The sequence below is a fragment of the Piliocolobus tephrosceles genome, chromosome 4 (genome assembly GCF_002776525.5).
Source record: "Piliocolobus tephrosceles isolate RC106 chromosome 4, ASM277652v3, whole genome shotgun sequence".
In the NCBI taxonomy this organism is placed as follows: domain Eukaryota; kingdom Metazoa; phylum Chordata; class Mammalia; order Primates; family Cercopithecidae; genus Piliocolobus; species Piliocolobus tephrosceles.
Genome location: NC_045437.1, coordinates 167,227,283 through 167,242,755, shown reverse-complemented (window position 1 = coordinate 167,242,755; position 15,473 = coordinate 167,227,283). Strand labels below are relative to the sequence as shown.

At 39.1% G+C, this 15,473-nt stretch overlaps 1 pseudogene; it reads left to right on the top strand.

Annotated features, from left to right (window-relative positions):
• Nucleotides 1-12,075: 12,075 nt before the first annotated feature.
• On the top strand, nucleotides 12,076-13,053 carry LOC111530817 (annotated as a pseudogene).
• The last annotated feature ends 2,420 nt before the right edge of the window (nucleotides 13,054-15,473 follow it).

The window sequence follows — 15,473 nt, the reverse complement described above, 5'->3', positions numbered from 1 at the left end:
CTTCAGTTAATAATGTGGAAAAAAACTGCTTTGGCATGATTAAATTCCAAGGTCACTCACTTCTTTAAGGATGGACTAAATGGTATCATTGCTTACAAAACTGTCTTGAACTTGATGGAGCTTATGTTGAGAACTACAGTTTATATATTTTTATTTTTATCTTTTAATTCCATCTTTCCATGAACTTTTTAAAACATAGAGATGGGAGTCTCACTATGTTGTCCAGGCTGGTCCCGCACTCCTGGTCTCAATCAGTCCTCCCACCTTGGCCTCCCAAAATCTTGAGATTACAGATGTGAGCCACCACACTCAGCCTCCATGAAATTTTGGATCCCCTCGTACATAGTATTGGTGATATTGGTCTCAATACAAGCACTCTCATTTTATGAGTCAGGGTATAAACTGACTATACCTTTCTGGAGGGCAATTTGGCAATATTGTGTTAAGACATAAATATGCCTACCCTTTGATGCAACAATTCCAATTCGAGGAATTAATCCTAAGGAAATCATCAAATTAATGATCAAAAATACATACATATACATGTTATGTAAATATAACATAAATGTGTGTGTGTGTGTGTATGTGTGTGTGTGTGTGTGATGGTATTGTAAGATTCCATAAAACTTGAAAAACCTAAATCTCTAAAAAAACAGGGTAAGTTCATTAACAAAAATTGTAAGGTATATTATTGAGAAACTAAGTTTTAAAACAGTTTTGGTCCTTTTTTGCAAGAAATGTGTGTAACAAAAGTTTAGAGTTATGCTAAAATAAGAACATTAGTTGTCTCTGGGCAATGAGATTTTATCTAATTTTTTTCTTGCTACTGTTCTGTATAGTTTAACTTTTTGGCAGTGTATGTATTATGTTTATAATCAGAAAAAGATCTCAACTTTATCTTATTGATATTCTTTTCACCAATTCCCCAGTTTTAGGAGCAGCAAAAAACATGACCCTACAAGTCAAACTGTTGACGACTGAACCTTCAAATTATTAATTATTGCCCTAACAATTCCCTCCTCTCTATTGGAAATATTCAATTTCTAAATTGCAATGTCTAACTTTCCCTTAATCTGTTGAACACAAGAAATCAATGTGACTGACAAAAGTGACAGGTAATGTTCCTTTTCCTTTCCCAACACTTCTAGCACCGTTCTGCTGGAAATACATACAGTATTTATTCAACAAACACTGCTTCAATTGTAGTATTACAAGGATCCTGGAGACTTTCCAGTGCAGTCCATGGTAATCTGATATCAGTTAAAGAATTAAGTTCTTGGATTATCCAAAATAATAAAATAAATTATACTCTCCTGAGGTTTCTTCTACATCTAATTGATTAACACAAAACAAAGCTACACTATAATCTACAGGAGGATTTTTCTGATTCGCAAATCACATAATTTATAAAACAACAAAGCCATCAGACTGATGGGACTGTTGTTTTTCTACATTACTCAGCAATCATGAAGCGTGACAATGTGAATTTTTTTGGACATTTATAAAAACTTCTTAGAAGAGTTGAACTTAAAGATTACCGTTCAGAATACTACCCTCCAAGACCTTTCCTCCTCATCCACTGAGAAGATACCAGCTAGAGCACTGGGAACCCACTAAGCAGACCAAGTGGAGGGCAGTGTTTTTAGGTGTCCAGGTGGTGAGCAGCGCATGGGAATGTTCACCTAGTAGATTTGCACCCTAATATCTTTTAACATAATAAATGCAGCTGATTCTCCATATCACTGGGTCCACATCCATGGATCAAACCAACTGCAGATCAAAAATACACAGACAGAAAAAAGTTGATGGCTTCTTCCGTACTGAACATATACAGACTTGTTTTCTTGTCATTATTCCCTAAATAATACAGTATAGTAACTATTTACATAATATTTGCATTGCGTTAGGTATTACAAGTAATCTGGATATGATTTAAAGTATTTGGGAGGATGTATGTAGGTTATATGAAAATAGTATACCATCTTATATGAGGGATTTGAGCATCCCTGGATTTTGGTATCCACGGGGGTCCTGGAACCAATCTCCCACAGATACCAAGATGCCACCATACAAAAATTATGCTGTCTATTCTGTATAGTTTATCCATTCTGTGTAGTTTAACTTTAACTAGTATTATCTGTTATGCACCATTCATTTTTAAAACTGGGTATACTGGATTATAGGATCTGCAAGCCATTAATATACTGGATTACATTGCCAATTCTTTGCCACTGACTCATCTTTCACTAGAGAACTCACTACATTGCAGAGTTTTTATATCCTTATCAGTAATGTTAAGAAAATATGTAATCCTTGAAGAGTTTTGTTTAAATTGCTAGACTGATCGCTAAATAGCATGATGTCATTTGAGGCTCTGTTGCATTTATCACTGCGCTCTTTGGTGAGGGAAGAGTTCTTTGTTTTCATCCAAAATTTTGTTTTTCTAATTTGAAAGTCATATAGGCTGAAAAAGACATTGTAGCAAACCATAAAGGTATAAAGAAATGAAAACAACTCATACTATACCATTCTCAAATAGGATGAGTATTTTTTACATGTCTTGTAGCCAAGTGGTTAAGAGGGCAGGCTGGTGAAACCATAGTGCCCAGGGTTCAAATCCCAGATTTGCCAGTTACTAGTTTTTACTATTAGTTTACTAGTTTTTAAATTAGTTTTACTAATTTGCCAGTAACAAATTATCTTGAGCATCTTTTTTTTCTTTTCTAAAATTTTTTCATGTAAATTAATACAGAATTGTGCAATCATTTTTAATCTCTACATAGCATTAAATTGCAAAGATGTATAAAATTCTGTAACCAGTCAGAGGAAACCATTGTAAAGGCTCTATTCCATAATATAATCTCATCATGAAGATCAAATTGGGTTATTAAGCAAAAAAAGTGAAAGTATAGTCTGCTACTAAATCTTTAAAGTTTTTTACTAGCTTCACAAATTAGTGTCAAGAGGAAAAAGGGGAGTGGGGAAGAAGCAGAGGGGAAGAAGGAGGCACAAAGTGGTTTTTTAAAAAGACAGTTCTTTTGAAACAAAAAACTAATGTGCAATCCTTATAGTTCTCCTGATTGTTTATCCTCAGAAAATAACATCAAAGGCTCTTCAAAATCTCCTAAGTTAGTACCACTTGCTTTGGCTGATTTCATCACCTAAAAGATCTTACTTCAGATTGTTTCAGGGGAAACACTGTCCCTCAATTAACCCTGATTGTCAGCAGTACATGAAAAATAACCATGAAACAGAGCTATTTTTACACTGAGTTTTATAAGAAGGGGACCAAACAAGACTGGTCTCAGATATACAGAGACCTTTTCAGTATATATTTCTATTTCTATATAGAACTGTTTTTTGTCTTGGGAGACTATAACGTTCATGATCTTACAGGACTTTTTATTGCTGATGTATAGTATCTACGATGCTGATGTAGAAAATAAATAATCTTCTCTGCCTTGTCACCCAAGGTTTGAGTTCATGGTCATATCAAACTTCCAGACCAACCTTCCAAGTTTTAAGGCCACCTTATTATACTCTGGGGAGGATTCATGTGGCCAGGAATATCATTGCAACAATCTTAAAGACCAGTCCAAAAAACCCTCTGTTTCAGAAATATTTCAAATCTCTTCCACATTCCTCAAAATCACAGGTTTGTGCTAAATCTGAAAAAAAAAAATATACTACTCTTTTTTCTATATGTGAGGATAACTTTATTGACCAACCTTCAGGCCCCAGTGCTTTGGACTTGACCAGGCTCATTCACATCTGTGATGGATTACAAAGGACATGTGTTTTCAAGGCTAGAATTTAGTTTGTGACCATGGAATAGAAAACCTTAGTTAAGGGAGATCAAATGTTAAGCTCTGGTCTTATTTTTATGTATATATACCAACCAGTGATTCTTAAACTAGCCATGATTATGAATTCCCTGGGAAATTTTCAATGCAGATTCTCAGGTCCAACCCCAAACCTATAGAGTTGAAAACTACAGGATCAAAACCCAGGATGCATTTATAACAGTTTAACACATTTTAATATGTATACTTATTATGTATATTATATATGTGTATTATAGATATACATATTTCCTCAAGAAATATTAATGCAAGACAGCACAAATCCATCTATGGACTGGAGTTTGGGAGGTACTGCTCTAACTACCTGGGTTAGACAGTATATTCATTTAGACAAATATTTCTAAGAACTTATTGTGGTTAGGTCTCTGGTGATACAAAGGAAATAAAGTGTGAAATCCCTGTAAACAAGCTACTGAGCCAGCATTCCAGCATTCTCCAAAATGTTTTCCATGAGACGTTTACAGGTATTACATTCAAAAAGGGATTATGATCAAATAAATTTGGTAAACTCTAGATTAAGCACATTTAACACATTTCTTTACTTCAGAATTTTTCAGGGCCTTTAATATGTTGTGTCTTTCCAAGAAGGAAGTCAGACTTCTCTCTACATGGAATTCTTTTTTCACAGAGTATGTCTTAGAACAAATTTTCCAAAGAATACAGTTTTGGAAGTGTTGAACTAGATTATCAATTTCTTACGGACAATGATCATGACTTTCTACATTTTTAAACTCCTGTAGCACCTAAACAAAGATTACCAGTACATGGAAAGTCAGTTGGTCAAATGAATTCTCACAATCTGAAAGGTAAGTTTATTATCCAAGATGTTAAGGAAGTGGAGTCTGAAAAAGTATTAAAGATTGCCTGTGCCTACAGAGTAAAGCTGTCGTTTATTCCATTACTTTTTTGAATTTCATTTCCTCTTTTGGAGTGTTGGCTCATATTTATGCCCCCAGTAAAGCAATGGCTTACTTGTGAACTGCCAGTTTGTCTCTTACTAACATTTTAAAATTAGCCTTCATAGATGCTAATAATTTTACTCAGAAGAAAGCTGGGTCTGTGGAATGATGTTGGAACTGTGACAGCAGAAACACCATAGGAGCCAAGGAGCTTAGCATGCCTCAAAAGGTGAGAATGGCACACATATGCACCAATTTTTCTTATCAAAACATATCAGCACTTGTACAGGAATACAAGAAGAATATGAGGAGAATAATCACAGCATCGGGGAAATAGCATGCTAGTCTTGTAGCTACTTCCAGCGTAAGGACCTTGCTGGGCATTATCTGCCAGGCTGTGGTGCAGGAAACCATTATACAGCATGGAAAAGTGCACTTGGCAAATGAAGGATAAGAGGAAAATCAAAAGAACAGTTTCTGTCATCAATTCTCCTTTTCCAGGACTGAAGCAAACTTGTTTGATATTTTTAGTTTGCTTGATTCTAAATGGCATGAAAATGCTTCCATTTCACTGGGGGAGGGCCAGCTGGAGTGAAAATCAAATGGCTGAGAACTGAGGTTTTATGTTTTATCTTTTAATATGGGAAAGAAAAGAAAAAACACTCTATCTCAGAGTGGTTAGAAACCAAATTGTTTTTTATGGTCTGCATCCTGCTTTGATGAAATGGGGGTGGTTTTCATGATGTCATCCACATGGTTTAAATAAACAGTATACTAAGGTTAACAAGCTACAATCATAACAGAACTAGTAGGGGATTATAGCTGGGCTAATTTGATCAATTACTTTCAGTTCCAGAGGTCTCTAGATGAGACAGAAGCCAGTATACACATTTTGGCAGATAAAAAATTAGTTTGGTCAACACATACCCTAATGGTAATGAACATTCTTTCAAACTTCATTTTTCATCCCCGAGAGAGTAGAATCCCACTAATGCCAGTCACTGCCACTCAAAACCAGCCAAAAAGATAACGGTATTTTAGGCGCCAGAAATTTGCATTCCATGGGGTAGGCTAGGACTAGTCTTTTGGCCGCTCCATTGTGTCTGTGTTATATTTTAAGTTTTCCTCTCATTATTTTTCTATTCAAAATTAATTGAAACTAGGAATAACTATCTAAAGTTTGTTCTTTGGGGTTTTTTGTTTTGTTTGTTTTTGAGATGGAGTTTTGCTTTTGTCACCGAGGCTGGAGTGCAATGAGGCAATCTCGGCTCACTGCAACCGCCACCTCCCAGGCTCAAGTGATTCTCCTGCCTCAGCCTCCCAAGTAGCTGGGATTACAGGTGTACATCACGACACCTGGCTAATTTTTTGTATGTTTAGTAGAGACGGGGTTTTGCCTTGTTGGGAAGGCTGGTCTCGAACTCCTGACCTCGGGTGATCCGCCCGCCTTGGCCTCCCAAAGTGCTGGGATTACATGCATGAGCCACTGCACCTGGCCAACTATCTAAAGTTTTTAGTCATTGTATGCTATGCCTTCAACAGTTGATATTTTCTTTCTTCTTCTTCTTCTTTTTTTTTTTTTTCATAGCATGTTTGTTTGTTTACTTTAAGTTCTGGGATACATGTGAAGAACCTACAGGTTCATTACATAGGTATACATGTGCCATAGTGGTTTGCTGCACCTATCAGCCCGTCATCTAGGTTTTAAGCTCTACATGCATTAGGTATTTGTCTAAATGCTCTCCCTCCCCTGCCCCCAACCCCTGGACACGCCCTGGTGTCTGATATTCCCCTCCCTGTGTCCATGTGTTCTCATTGTTCAGCTTCCACTTATGAGCGAGAACATGCAGTGTTTGGTTTTCTGTTCCTGTGTTAGTTTGCTGAGGATGACGGTTTCCAGCTTCATCCATGTCCTTGCAAAGGACATGAACTCATTCTTTTTTAATGGCTGCGTAGTACTCCATGGTGTATATGTGCCACACTTTCTTTATGCAGTCTATCATTGATGGGCATTTGGGTTGGTTCCAAGTCTTTGCTGTTGTAAATAGTGCTGCAGTAAACATACGTGTGCATATGTCTTTATAATAGAATGACTTGTAATCCTTTGGATACATACCCACTAATGGGATTGCTGGGTCAAATGGTATTTCTGGCTCTAGATCCTTGAGGAATTGCCACACTGTCTTCAACAATGGTTGAACCAATTTACACTCCCATCAACAGTGTAAAAGTGTTCCTATTTCTCTGCATCCTCGCCAGTATCTGTTGTTTCCAGATTTTTTAATGATCGCCATTCTAACCGGCATGAGATGGCATCTCATTGTGGTTTTGATTTGCATTTTTCTAAAGACCAGTGACAATGTGCTTTTTTAAATATGTTCCTTGGCTGCATAAAAGTAAACAGTTTTTTCTTAACTTTTTTGTTTTTTTTGAGACAGAGTCTCGCTCTGTCACCCAGGTTGGAGTGCAGTGGCGTGATCGCGGCTCACTGCAAGTTTGCCTCACAGGTTCACGCCATTCTCCTGCCTCAGCCTCCCAAGTAGCTGGGACTACAGGCGCCTGCCTCCATGCCCGGCTAATTTTTTGTATTTTAGTAGAAACGGGGTTTCACCGTGTTAGCCAGGATGGTCTTGATCTCCTGACCTCGGGATCCGCCCATCTCAGCCTCCCAAAGTGCTGGGATTACAGGCGTGAGCCACCGTGCCCGGCCATCATCCAGGTATTAACCCTAGTACCCATTAGTTATTTTTCCTGCTCCTCTCCCTCCTCTCACCTTCCACCCTCTGAAAGGCTGGCGTGTGTGTTGTTCCCCTCTGGGTGTCCACGTGTTCTCATCATTTAGCTACCAGTTGTAAGTGAGAACATGTGGTGTTTGGTTTTCTGTTCCTGTGTTAGTTTGCTAAGGATAATGGCCTCCACCTCATCCATGTCCCTGCAAAGGACATAATCTCATTCTTTTTTATGGCTGCATAGTATTCTATGGTGTATAATGTACCACATTTTCTTTATCCAGTCTATCAACGATGGGAATTTAGGTTGATTCCATGTCTTTTCTATTGTGAATAGTGCTGCAATGAACATAGGTATGCATGTGTCTTTATAATAGAATGATTTCCATTCCTTCGGGTTTATACCCAGTAATAGGATTGCTGGGTCGAACGGTATTTCTGTCTTTAGATCTCTGAGGAATTGCCACACTGTCTTCCACAGTGGCTGAATGAATTTAAACTCCCACCAACAGTGTGCAAGCGTTTCTTTTTCCTCCACAACCTCACCAGCATCCGTTATTTTTTACTTTTCAATAACAGTCATTCTGACTGATGTTAGATGGTATTTCATTGTGGTTTTGATTTGCATTTCTCTATTGATCAGTGATGTGGAGCTTTTTTTCATATGCTTGCTGGACACATGTATGTCTTCTTTAGAAAAGTGTCTGTTCATGTCCTTTGCCTACTTTTTAATGGAGTTATTTGTTTTTTTCTTGTAAATTTGTTTAAGTTCTTTATAGATGTTGGATATTAGACGTTTGTCAGATGCATGGATTGCAAAGCTTTTCCCCCATTCTGTATGTTGTCTGTTTATTAAACAGTTTTATGTCCATAGAGTATATGAAGGAACTGAGCAATGAGCTTTAGATACATGACTTATCAGCTTTGTAAGATGCTGAATACAAAGAAATGATTTTTAGTATGTAAATAGAAGAAATGAATGATAAAGAAAAACAAGCTATTTAAATTCCACAATTGCTATTTAAAAGGCACTAGCTTGGTGGTACAGGGTACAAAATTGTGTAAGTCATGGATCTGACTTGATTGTCTCCTAGGGGAGATACCATCCACACCATGAATTACAACACACAGCAGATATGCCACAGAAGAGTGACAAAAATTTGACTTCTCATTCCAAAGTCAAAAGATGACAAGACCTCATTTGGGGGCAGGAATCAAGAAAAAATTCTGGGATGAGCTTTCATTTGCGATGTTCAGGCCATGATATAGACATTTTTGCATAAGGAATAAACCATAAGTAGCATGAAGTGGGGAATTAGGGAATGCCCAGGGAATGCTGAAGAGGACCTTTTGGTTTGCCCAGAGAATTGTGCTCCTAAAAGGCAGAGATCAAGTCAAAAAAGTAAGCTGTAATCACTTTTGAAGGACTTTGGATTCCATGGGATTTGAATTTGGACAAAATAGTATAGGGAGTTGTTGAAAGTTTTTGAGAAAAGCCTATCAGAGTGAGAAAAATTATTCCAGAAAAAAATAACCATTCTCTAGCACATTTGAGAGAGCTCAGAGGTGGGGAAAATCAGAAGCTGTTATCACAGTAAGTCTAGTTAAAAGATAATGAGAGTCTAAATTGAGCTGGTAGCAGTGGAAAATGAAGAAAAACACAAAGGTTTTATACAAGCAGAATCTATAGGACTCAACCATTCGTTGTGGAATAAAAAAGATTGAGGAATTTTAAAAAGTGGATTTCAACCTTGGGTGGATAAAAAATGGTGGCACCAACAGTAGTAACATGAAAAATGAGGGACTCTTTTGGTGGGTTTGGTTAGGTATCATTGGAATTTGGGTGCTCCCATCACATCTAAAAACTTATAAAAACTTAGAAAGAGTAGTTGAGGGGAGCTATATTGAGGGGTTTGAGAATCTGCTGAAGCAGAAGAGAGTGTGAGTCCCCTCCAGAAAGAATTTTGGGTTCTATTTAAGAAATATTTAATGAGTTCCTAATAGTGCCAGGGACTGTGCCGGGCATGGTAAGGAAAACAAATACACAAAACAGATCCCTTAAAAAGTGCAGAATCTAGTAAGTTTCTCATTCTGGTTCTATCACTTATTTGCTGTATAACCTAGGGAAATTAACATTTCAGGATTGTTCAGCTTGCTTCTATTCTGGGAATATTGCCGTGTACATGCTTAACCACTTAGGTGGTGGCGTTAGATTTGCCAGGTGTAAAAATTTTTTAGCATCATAGGGGAGCTCATGGGAAATGCTATTATGAACAGTCATAAGGGCTAGTGGAGGCAAGGAATTAGGTGATAGCCAAAATCCCAGTCAGAGTGAAGGAGCACAACACATGGGAAACATTTAGAGAAGTCTCTGAGGTTAGAACCGAAGCCAAACCCTTCCACTAGTGCGTCACTTTCCGACAGTGCAAGCCAGCAGAGGCCTTGAAGCACTCCCATGCTGAGCTTAAGCACTGGATCCAGAAGCCAGAGGAATAACATAGACATTTCTAAAAGGAACCTTGTATAGTAGAGGACAGTAGAGAAGTGTGAAAATGGCAGACATCTTCACACTGTGCTGGTGTTTAGTTATTCAGCTGATACTTATTGAGTACTTACTGTGTGCTCAGGGCTACTTTCTGAGAGTACAATAGTGAGCAAAGCAGACAGGTTCCTGCCTCAGTTCATTTGTACTGTGATAAAGGAACACCTGAGGCTAATTTATTCAAGAAGCATGGCGCCAGCATCTGCTTCCTGTAAGGACCTCAGACTGCTTCTACTCATGGAGGAAGGCAAAGGGGAACCCCTGTATCGTGTGATGAGAGAGGGAGAAAGAGGGAGGAGAGAAGGTGTCAGGCTCTCTTTTAACAATCAAATATCCTGGTAACTAATAGACTGAGAACACACTCATTACCATGAGGACAGCACAAGGCTTTTCATGGAAGATCAGCCTGCATGACCCAAACACCTCCCACGAGGGCTCACCTTCAACACTGGAGCTCAAAATTTCAACATGAGATTTGGAGGCAACAAACATTCAAACTATATTGGCTCCTGATATCACGAAGTTTGTAGGCTAGTGAGGAAGACAGCTATTAATCAAATTTTTACTTGACTGTAATAGGTGCTATAAAAAAGAAGGATACGGTTCAAGGAGAACCTCTAAAAGGAGTGCTTTCATTTAGATTGAAGTATCCAAAGAGCTGTTCCAAGTGAATTATGTTTGAGCAAACAGGGGATGGAGTTGGCCTTCAACGAAGTCCTTTACTGAAGTGAGAGATGACAAGTGGAATGCCAGATCTTTCCCTATTCCTGGTCACTAGAGCATCCAATTATAGAATCCTGAAGGAATAAAATATCAAAAGGTCCAAAAACACCAAAGGTGAGCCCAGTGACCCAAATATAGAGAGAACAGGAAATTATTCAAAGTCTAGTCATGCTTATTACAGAGGCTCTAGCGCATAGTGGTAAAAACCCGAGTCTGGTATCAAATCAAAACTGAAGTCTGGCATTAAACCCCATGTGACGTAGACAAATTAGTAACTCTCTGTAAGCCTCAGTTTCTCCCTCTGTAAGGTAGAAATAATAAGAGTCACATACCCCTGTGACTGTTAAGAGAATTAAATAATTCATAAAACTTGTAGCACAATTTCTTACACTACCCTTCAATAAATGTTAGGTGTTATCACCATCTTGGATAAGGATTTTTTACTGAGATATACGGTGATTCAGATATCATAAAATTCACCCATTTAAAATGTGCAGTTTGGTGCATTCAGTACATTCACAAAGTTGTACAACCATCACTATCTAATTCCAGAACATTTTTATCAGCTCAAAAATAAGCCTCATATCCATTAGTCACTCCCTTTCCCCTTCCCCTCCAGCCCCTGGCAATCGCTAACCTACTTTCTGTCTCTATGGATTTGTCTATTTCAGACCTGTCATATAAGTGGAATCATATAATATATGGCCTTTTGTGTCTACTGAGCATAATGTTTTCAAGGTTCATTCCTGTTGTATCAAGTATTCATACTTCTTTCCTTTTTATGGCTGAATGATATTCCATTGTATAGATATAATGTATACATTATTAGTATAGAAGTTTTTGTGTGAACATATGTTTCCAATTCTCTTGGGTATATATACAGAAGTGGGACTGCAGGATCCTAAATAACTCTGTTTAACTTTAGGGGGAAATGCCAAACTGTTTCCCAAAGCTGTTGCATCATTTTACATTCCCACAAGCAAAGCATGAGTATCCCAATTTTTCCACATCCTTACCAACACTTGTTATTGTCTGTCTTTTTTATTTTAGCCATCCTGGTGAGTGTGAAGTGGTATCTTGTTGTAGGTTTGATTTGCATTTCCCTAGTGACTAATGATATTTATTGAGCATCTTTTTCATGTGCTTATTGGCCATTTATGTATCTTCTTAGAAGAAATGTCTATTCACATCTTTGCCCATTGTTTAATTGGGTTATTTGTTCTTTTATTGTTGAGTTGGATACGGCTGTTATTTTAAAACTTTTGGATACACTAAGGAAACTGCATTTCCAGTGAGAGACACACCACGCAGGACTGAAAATGGTTAGTCTAAGGGGATTCATGACAGATTTGAGAAACCGTGATGAACAGAATTTCCAGCCAGAGAATTTCCAGTCAGACCCTTTCATCAACAGGAATGATTCCAATATGAAAGTGAACCACTACAGGATCCAGCTAGTCCCAGTTTCACTCTGTCATCCAAGCTGGAGTGCAGTGGCATGGTCTCCACTCACTGCAGCCTCAACCTCCCAGGTTCAAGTGATCTTCCCACCTCAGCCTCCTGAGTAGCTGGGACTACAGCAATATGGAGAAGGCATCAAAAACGTACTTTGTTCATCCACCAACAGTATGAAGAACTAGAAGCTCTGTTTAGCCAGACCATGTTCCCAGATAGAAATCTTCAGGAGAAACTAGCTTTGAAACTCAACCTACTGGAGTCAACAGTAAAGGCTTGGTTCAGGAACTGGCAATTCAGATTGAAGCAGCAGCCATCAGCAAAGCAAGCAAACCAGATCCTTCCATTCAAGACGAACGTGCCCACCTCCCCCTGAACACCCCTAGTCTTTATGCTTTTTCTCCTGTGGTTTCAGATTTCTACAGCTCCCTTCCACCTCAGCCCTTAGACCCTTCCAACTGGGCCTGGAACTCCACCTTCACTGAAAGTCCCACAAGTGACTTCCAAATGCAAGATACTCAATGGGAGAGGCTGGTGGCCCCAGTTCCTGCTTTGTACTCTGATGCCTATGATATACCCCAAATCATAGAACTGTACAATCTTCCTGATGAGAATGAGATATCCAGCTCTTCTTTCCACTGTCTGTATCAGTAACTCTCACCCACCAGGCACCAGGTAGCAGGACAGGCTTTCTCTCTCAGCACTTTGCTGGTCCAGCTGTAGGCCTGTCTCCCACACAGACCTGGCCCAGTATGACAAGCCAAAGCTCTGAAGCCTACAGTCTAACAGACAGCCTGGAATTCCAGAAAACCTCCAATATGGTAGACTTTGAATTTCTCTGACCAGAGTACTAATAAATATGGACCATTTAAAAAAGAGGTCTTCTTGCCTCTTGTACATAACTATTGTTTCCTTTGTCTCATTTTAACCCAAACATCTGCGTCTGTGTCTCTGATTTCCATGGAAATGTTGTAAAAAGAGATTTCCAAGTAGAGCTGGGTACTACGCAATCAGCCCCACAATTCTCCCTGAGAAGCCTTCCTAATCCCTTACATGGCCAATGAGACTCCAAAATTCCCCTCCCAAAACTATCCTGGAGTTTCTAAAAGTAGGACAGTGGTTTTGGGGGTTATCCACTTTATTTTTTTAAAAACTAGGACTCACTCTGTCACCCAGGCTGGAATGCAGTGGTACAATCATGGCTCACCAAAGCCTTGACCTCCTGGGCTCAGGTGATCCTCCCACCTCAGCCTCCTGAGTAGCTGGGACTACAAATGCCCGCCACCACACTTGGCTAATTTTTTGTTTGTTTTTTGTTTTTTGAGACAGAGTCTCACACTGTCACCCAGGCTGGAGTGCAGTGGCAGAATCTTGGCTCACTGCAACCTCCACCTCCCGAGGTTCAGGCGATTCTCCTGCCTCAGCCCCCTTAGTGGCTGGGATTACAGGTGCATGCCACCATGCCCAGATAATTTTTGTGTTTTTGGTGGAGACAGGGTTTCACCGTGTTGCCCAGGCAGGTCTCGAACTCCTAACCTCCAGTGATTCGCCCGCCTTGACCTCCCATGGTGTGGGACTGCAGGCATGAGTCACCGAGCCCAGCCAATTTTTGTATTTTTTGTGGACGCAAAGTTTTGCATGTTGCCCAGGCTGGTCTCGAACTCCTGGACTTAGCGTCATCCACCTGCCCCAGCCTCCCAAAGTGCTAGGAATACAGGAGTGAGCCATCGCACCCAGCCGGGTTATCCAGTTTAAAAGAATTTTTATTTTCATGGTAACCAGAGAAGCCATCATCCACTTTTCTCTCTGTATCATTCTGATTTTAGTATATATGTTGCGGAAGTGAGTATACACTATCATCCACTTTTAATGAGAGAAAGTTATAAACTTACCTTTTGTTTCCAATTTTTAGGGGGTTTGTTTGTTTGTTTTTTGTTTTTTGTTTTTGTTGTTTTTTTTTTTGGAGACAGCACTCTGCCTCCAGGCCAGAGTGCAGTGGCACCATCTTGGCTCACTGCAGCCTCTGCCTCCTGGGCTCAAACAATCCTCCCACCTCAGCCTTCTGAGTGTCTGGGACTATAAATGCATGCCACCATGCCTGGCTAATTTTTGTATTTTTAGTGGAGAAGTGGTTTCGCCATGTTGCCCAGGCTGAATTTGGGGTTTTTTTAAAAGGGGACTTTCAGTCCAAATTTGAGGGGAAATTACTATCACCACTAGTTTTAATATAGTATAATGAAAAAATATATATATAGTACAATGGTCCAGACATAATAAGAGGTGTAAAAACTAGCACAGGAAGAAATAAAAACAGATTTTTGAAGGTGAGATGATAAACTCGCAAAATTAACAAAATAAATAGTCAAACTTTTAGAATGACATTTTAGCACATTTTCCAGCCACATGATCATTCTACAAAATTAATATCATTTCTGAACACCAGTAATAAAGAAACATAAGGTAAGTACCTCTCAATAAAAAATGTAAAAGTACCTAGGAATTCACGAAGAAAATTAATACCTCTGTGGAGAAAACTTCAAAACTTAAAAAAAGACATAGAAAATGTTTTGAATAGGCCGGGTATGGTGGCTTATGCCTGTGGTCCTGGCACTTTGGGAGGCCAAGGCAGGTGGATCATGGGGTCAGGAGATCAAGACCATCCTGGCCAGCATAGTGAAGCCTCGTCTCTACTAAAAGTACCAAATAAATTGACTGGGCATGGTGGCGCATGCCTGTGGTCCCAGCTACTCGGGAGGCTGAGGCAGGAGAATTTCAAGGATTGAAATCACGCAGTGTGTTCTCCAAACACGATGGAATGAAATTAGAAATCAATAGTGGAAGCAAATTTGGGAAATTCTCAAATATGTGGATATTAAACAATACATTCCTAAATAACCAATGGTTAAATGGGAAATCACAGTCTGAGCAACATGGCAAAACTCTGTCTCTGCAGAAAATGGAAAATTAGCTGGGCATGGCAGCCAGAGCCCATGCTCCCAGCTTCTCAGGAGGCTGAGGTGAGAGGATCCATCCCCCGAGCCACAGAGGTCGAGGCTGCAGTGAGCAGTGACTGTGCCACTGCACTCCAGCTTGAGCAACGCAATGATACCATCTCAATAAATAAATAAATAGAAGAAATCATAAGTAAAATTGGAAAACACTTTTAACTGAAAAAAAAAACAAAAACAGAAGCACAACAAACCAAAACATGGGATGAAGCTAAATCAATGCTAAGAAGGAAATTTATAGCTTCAAATACATA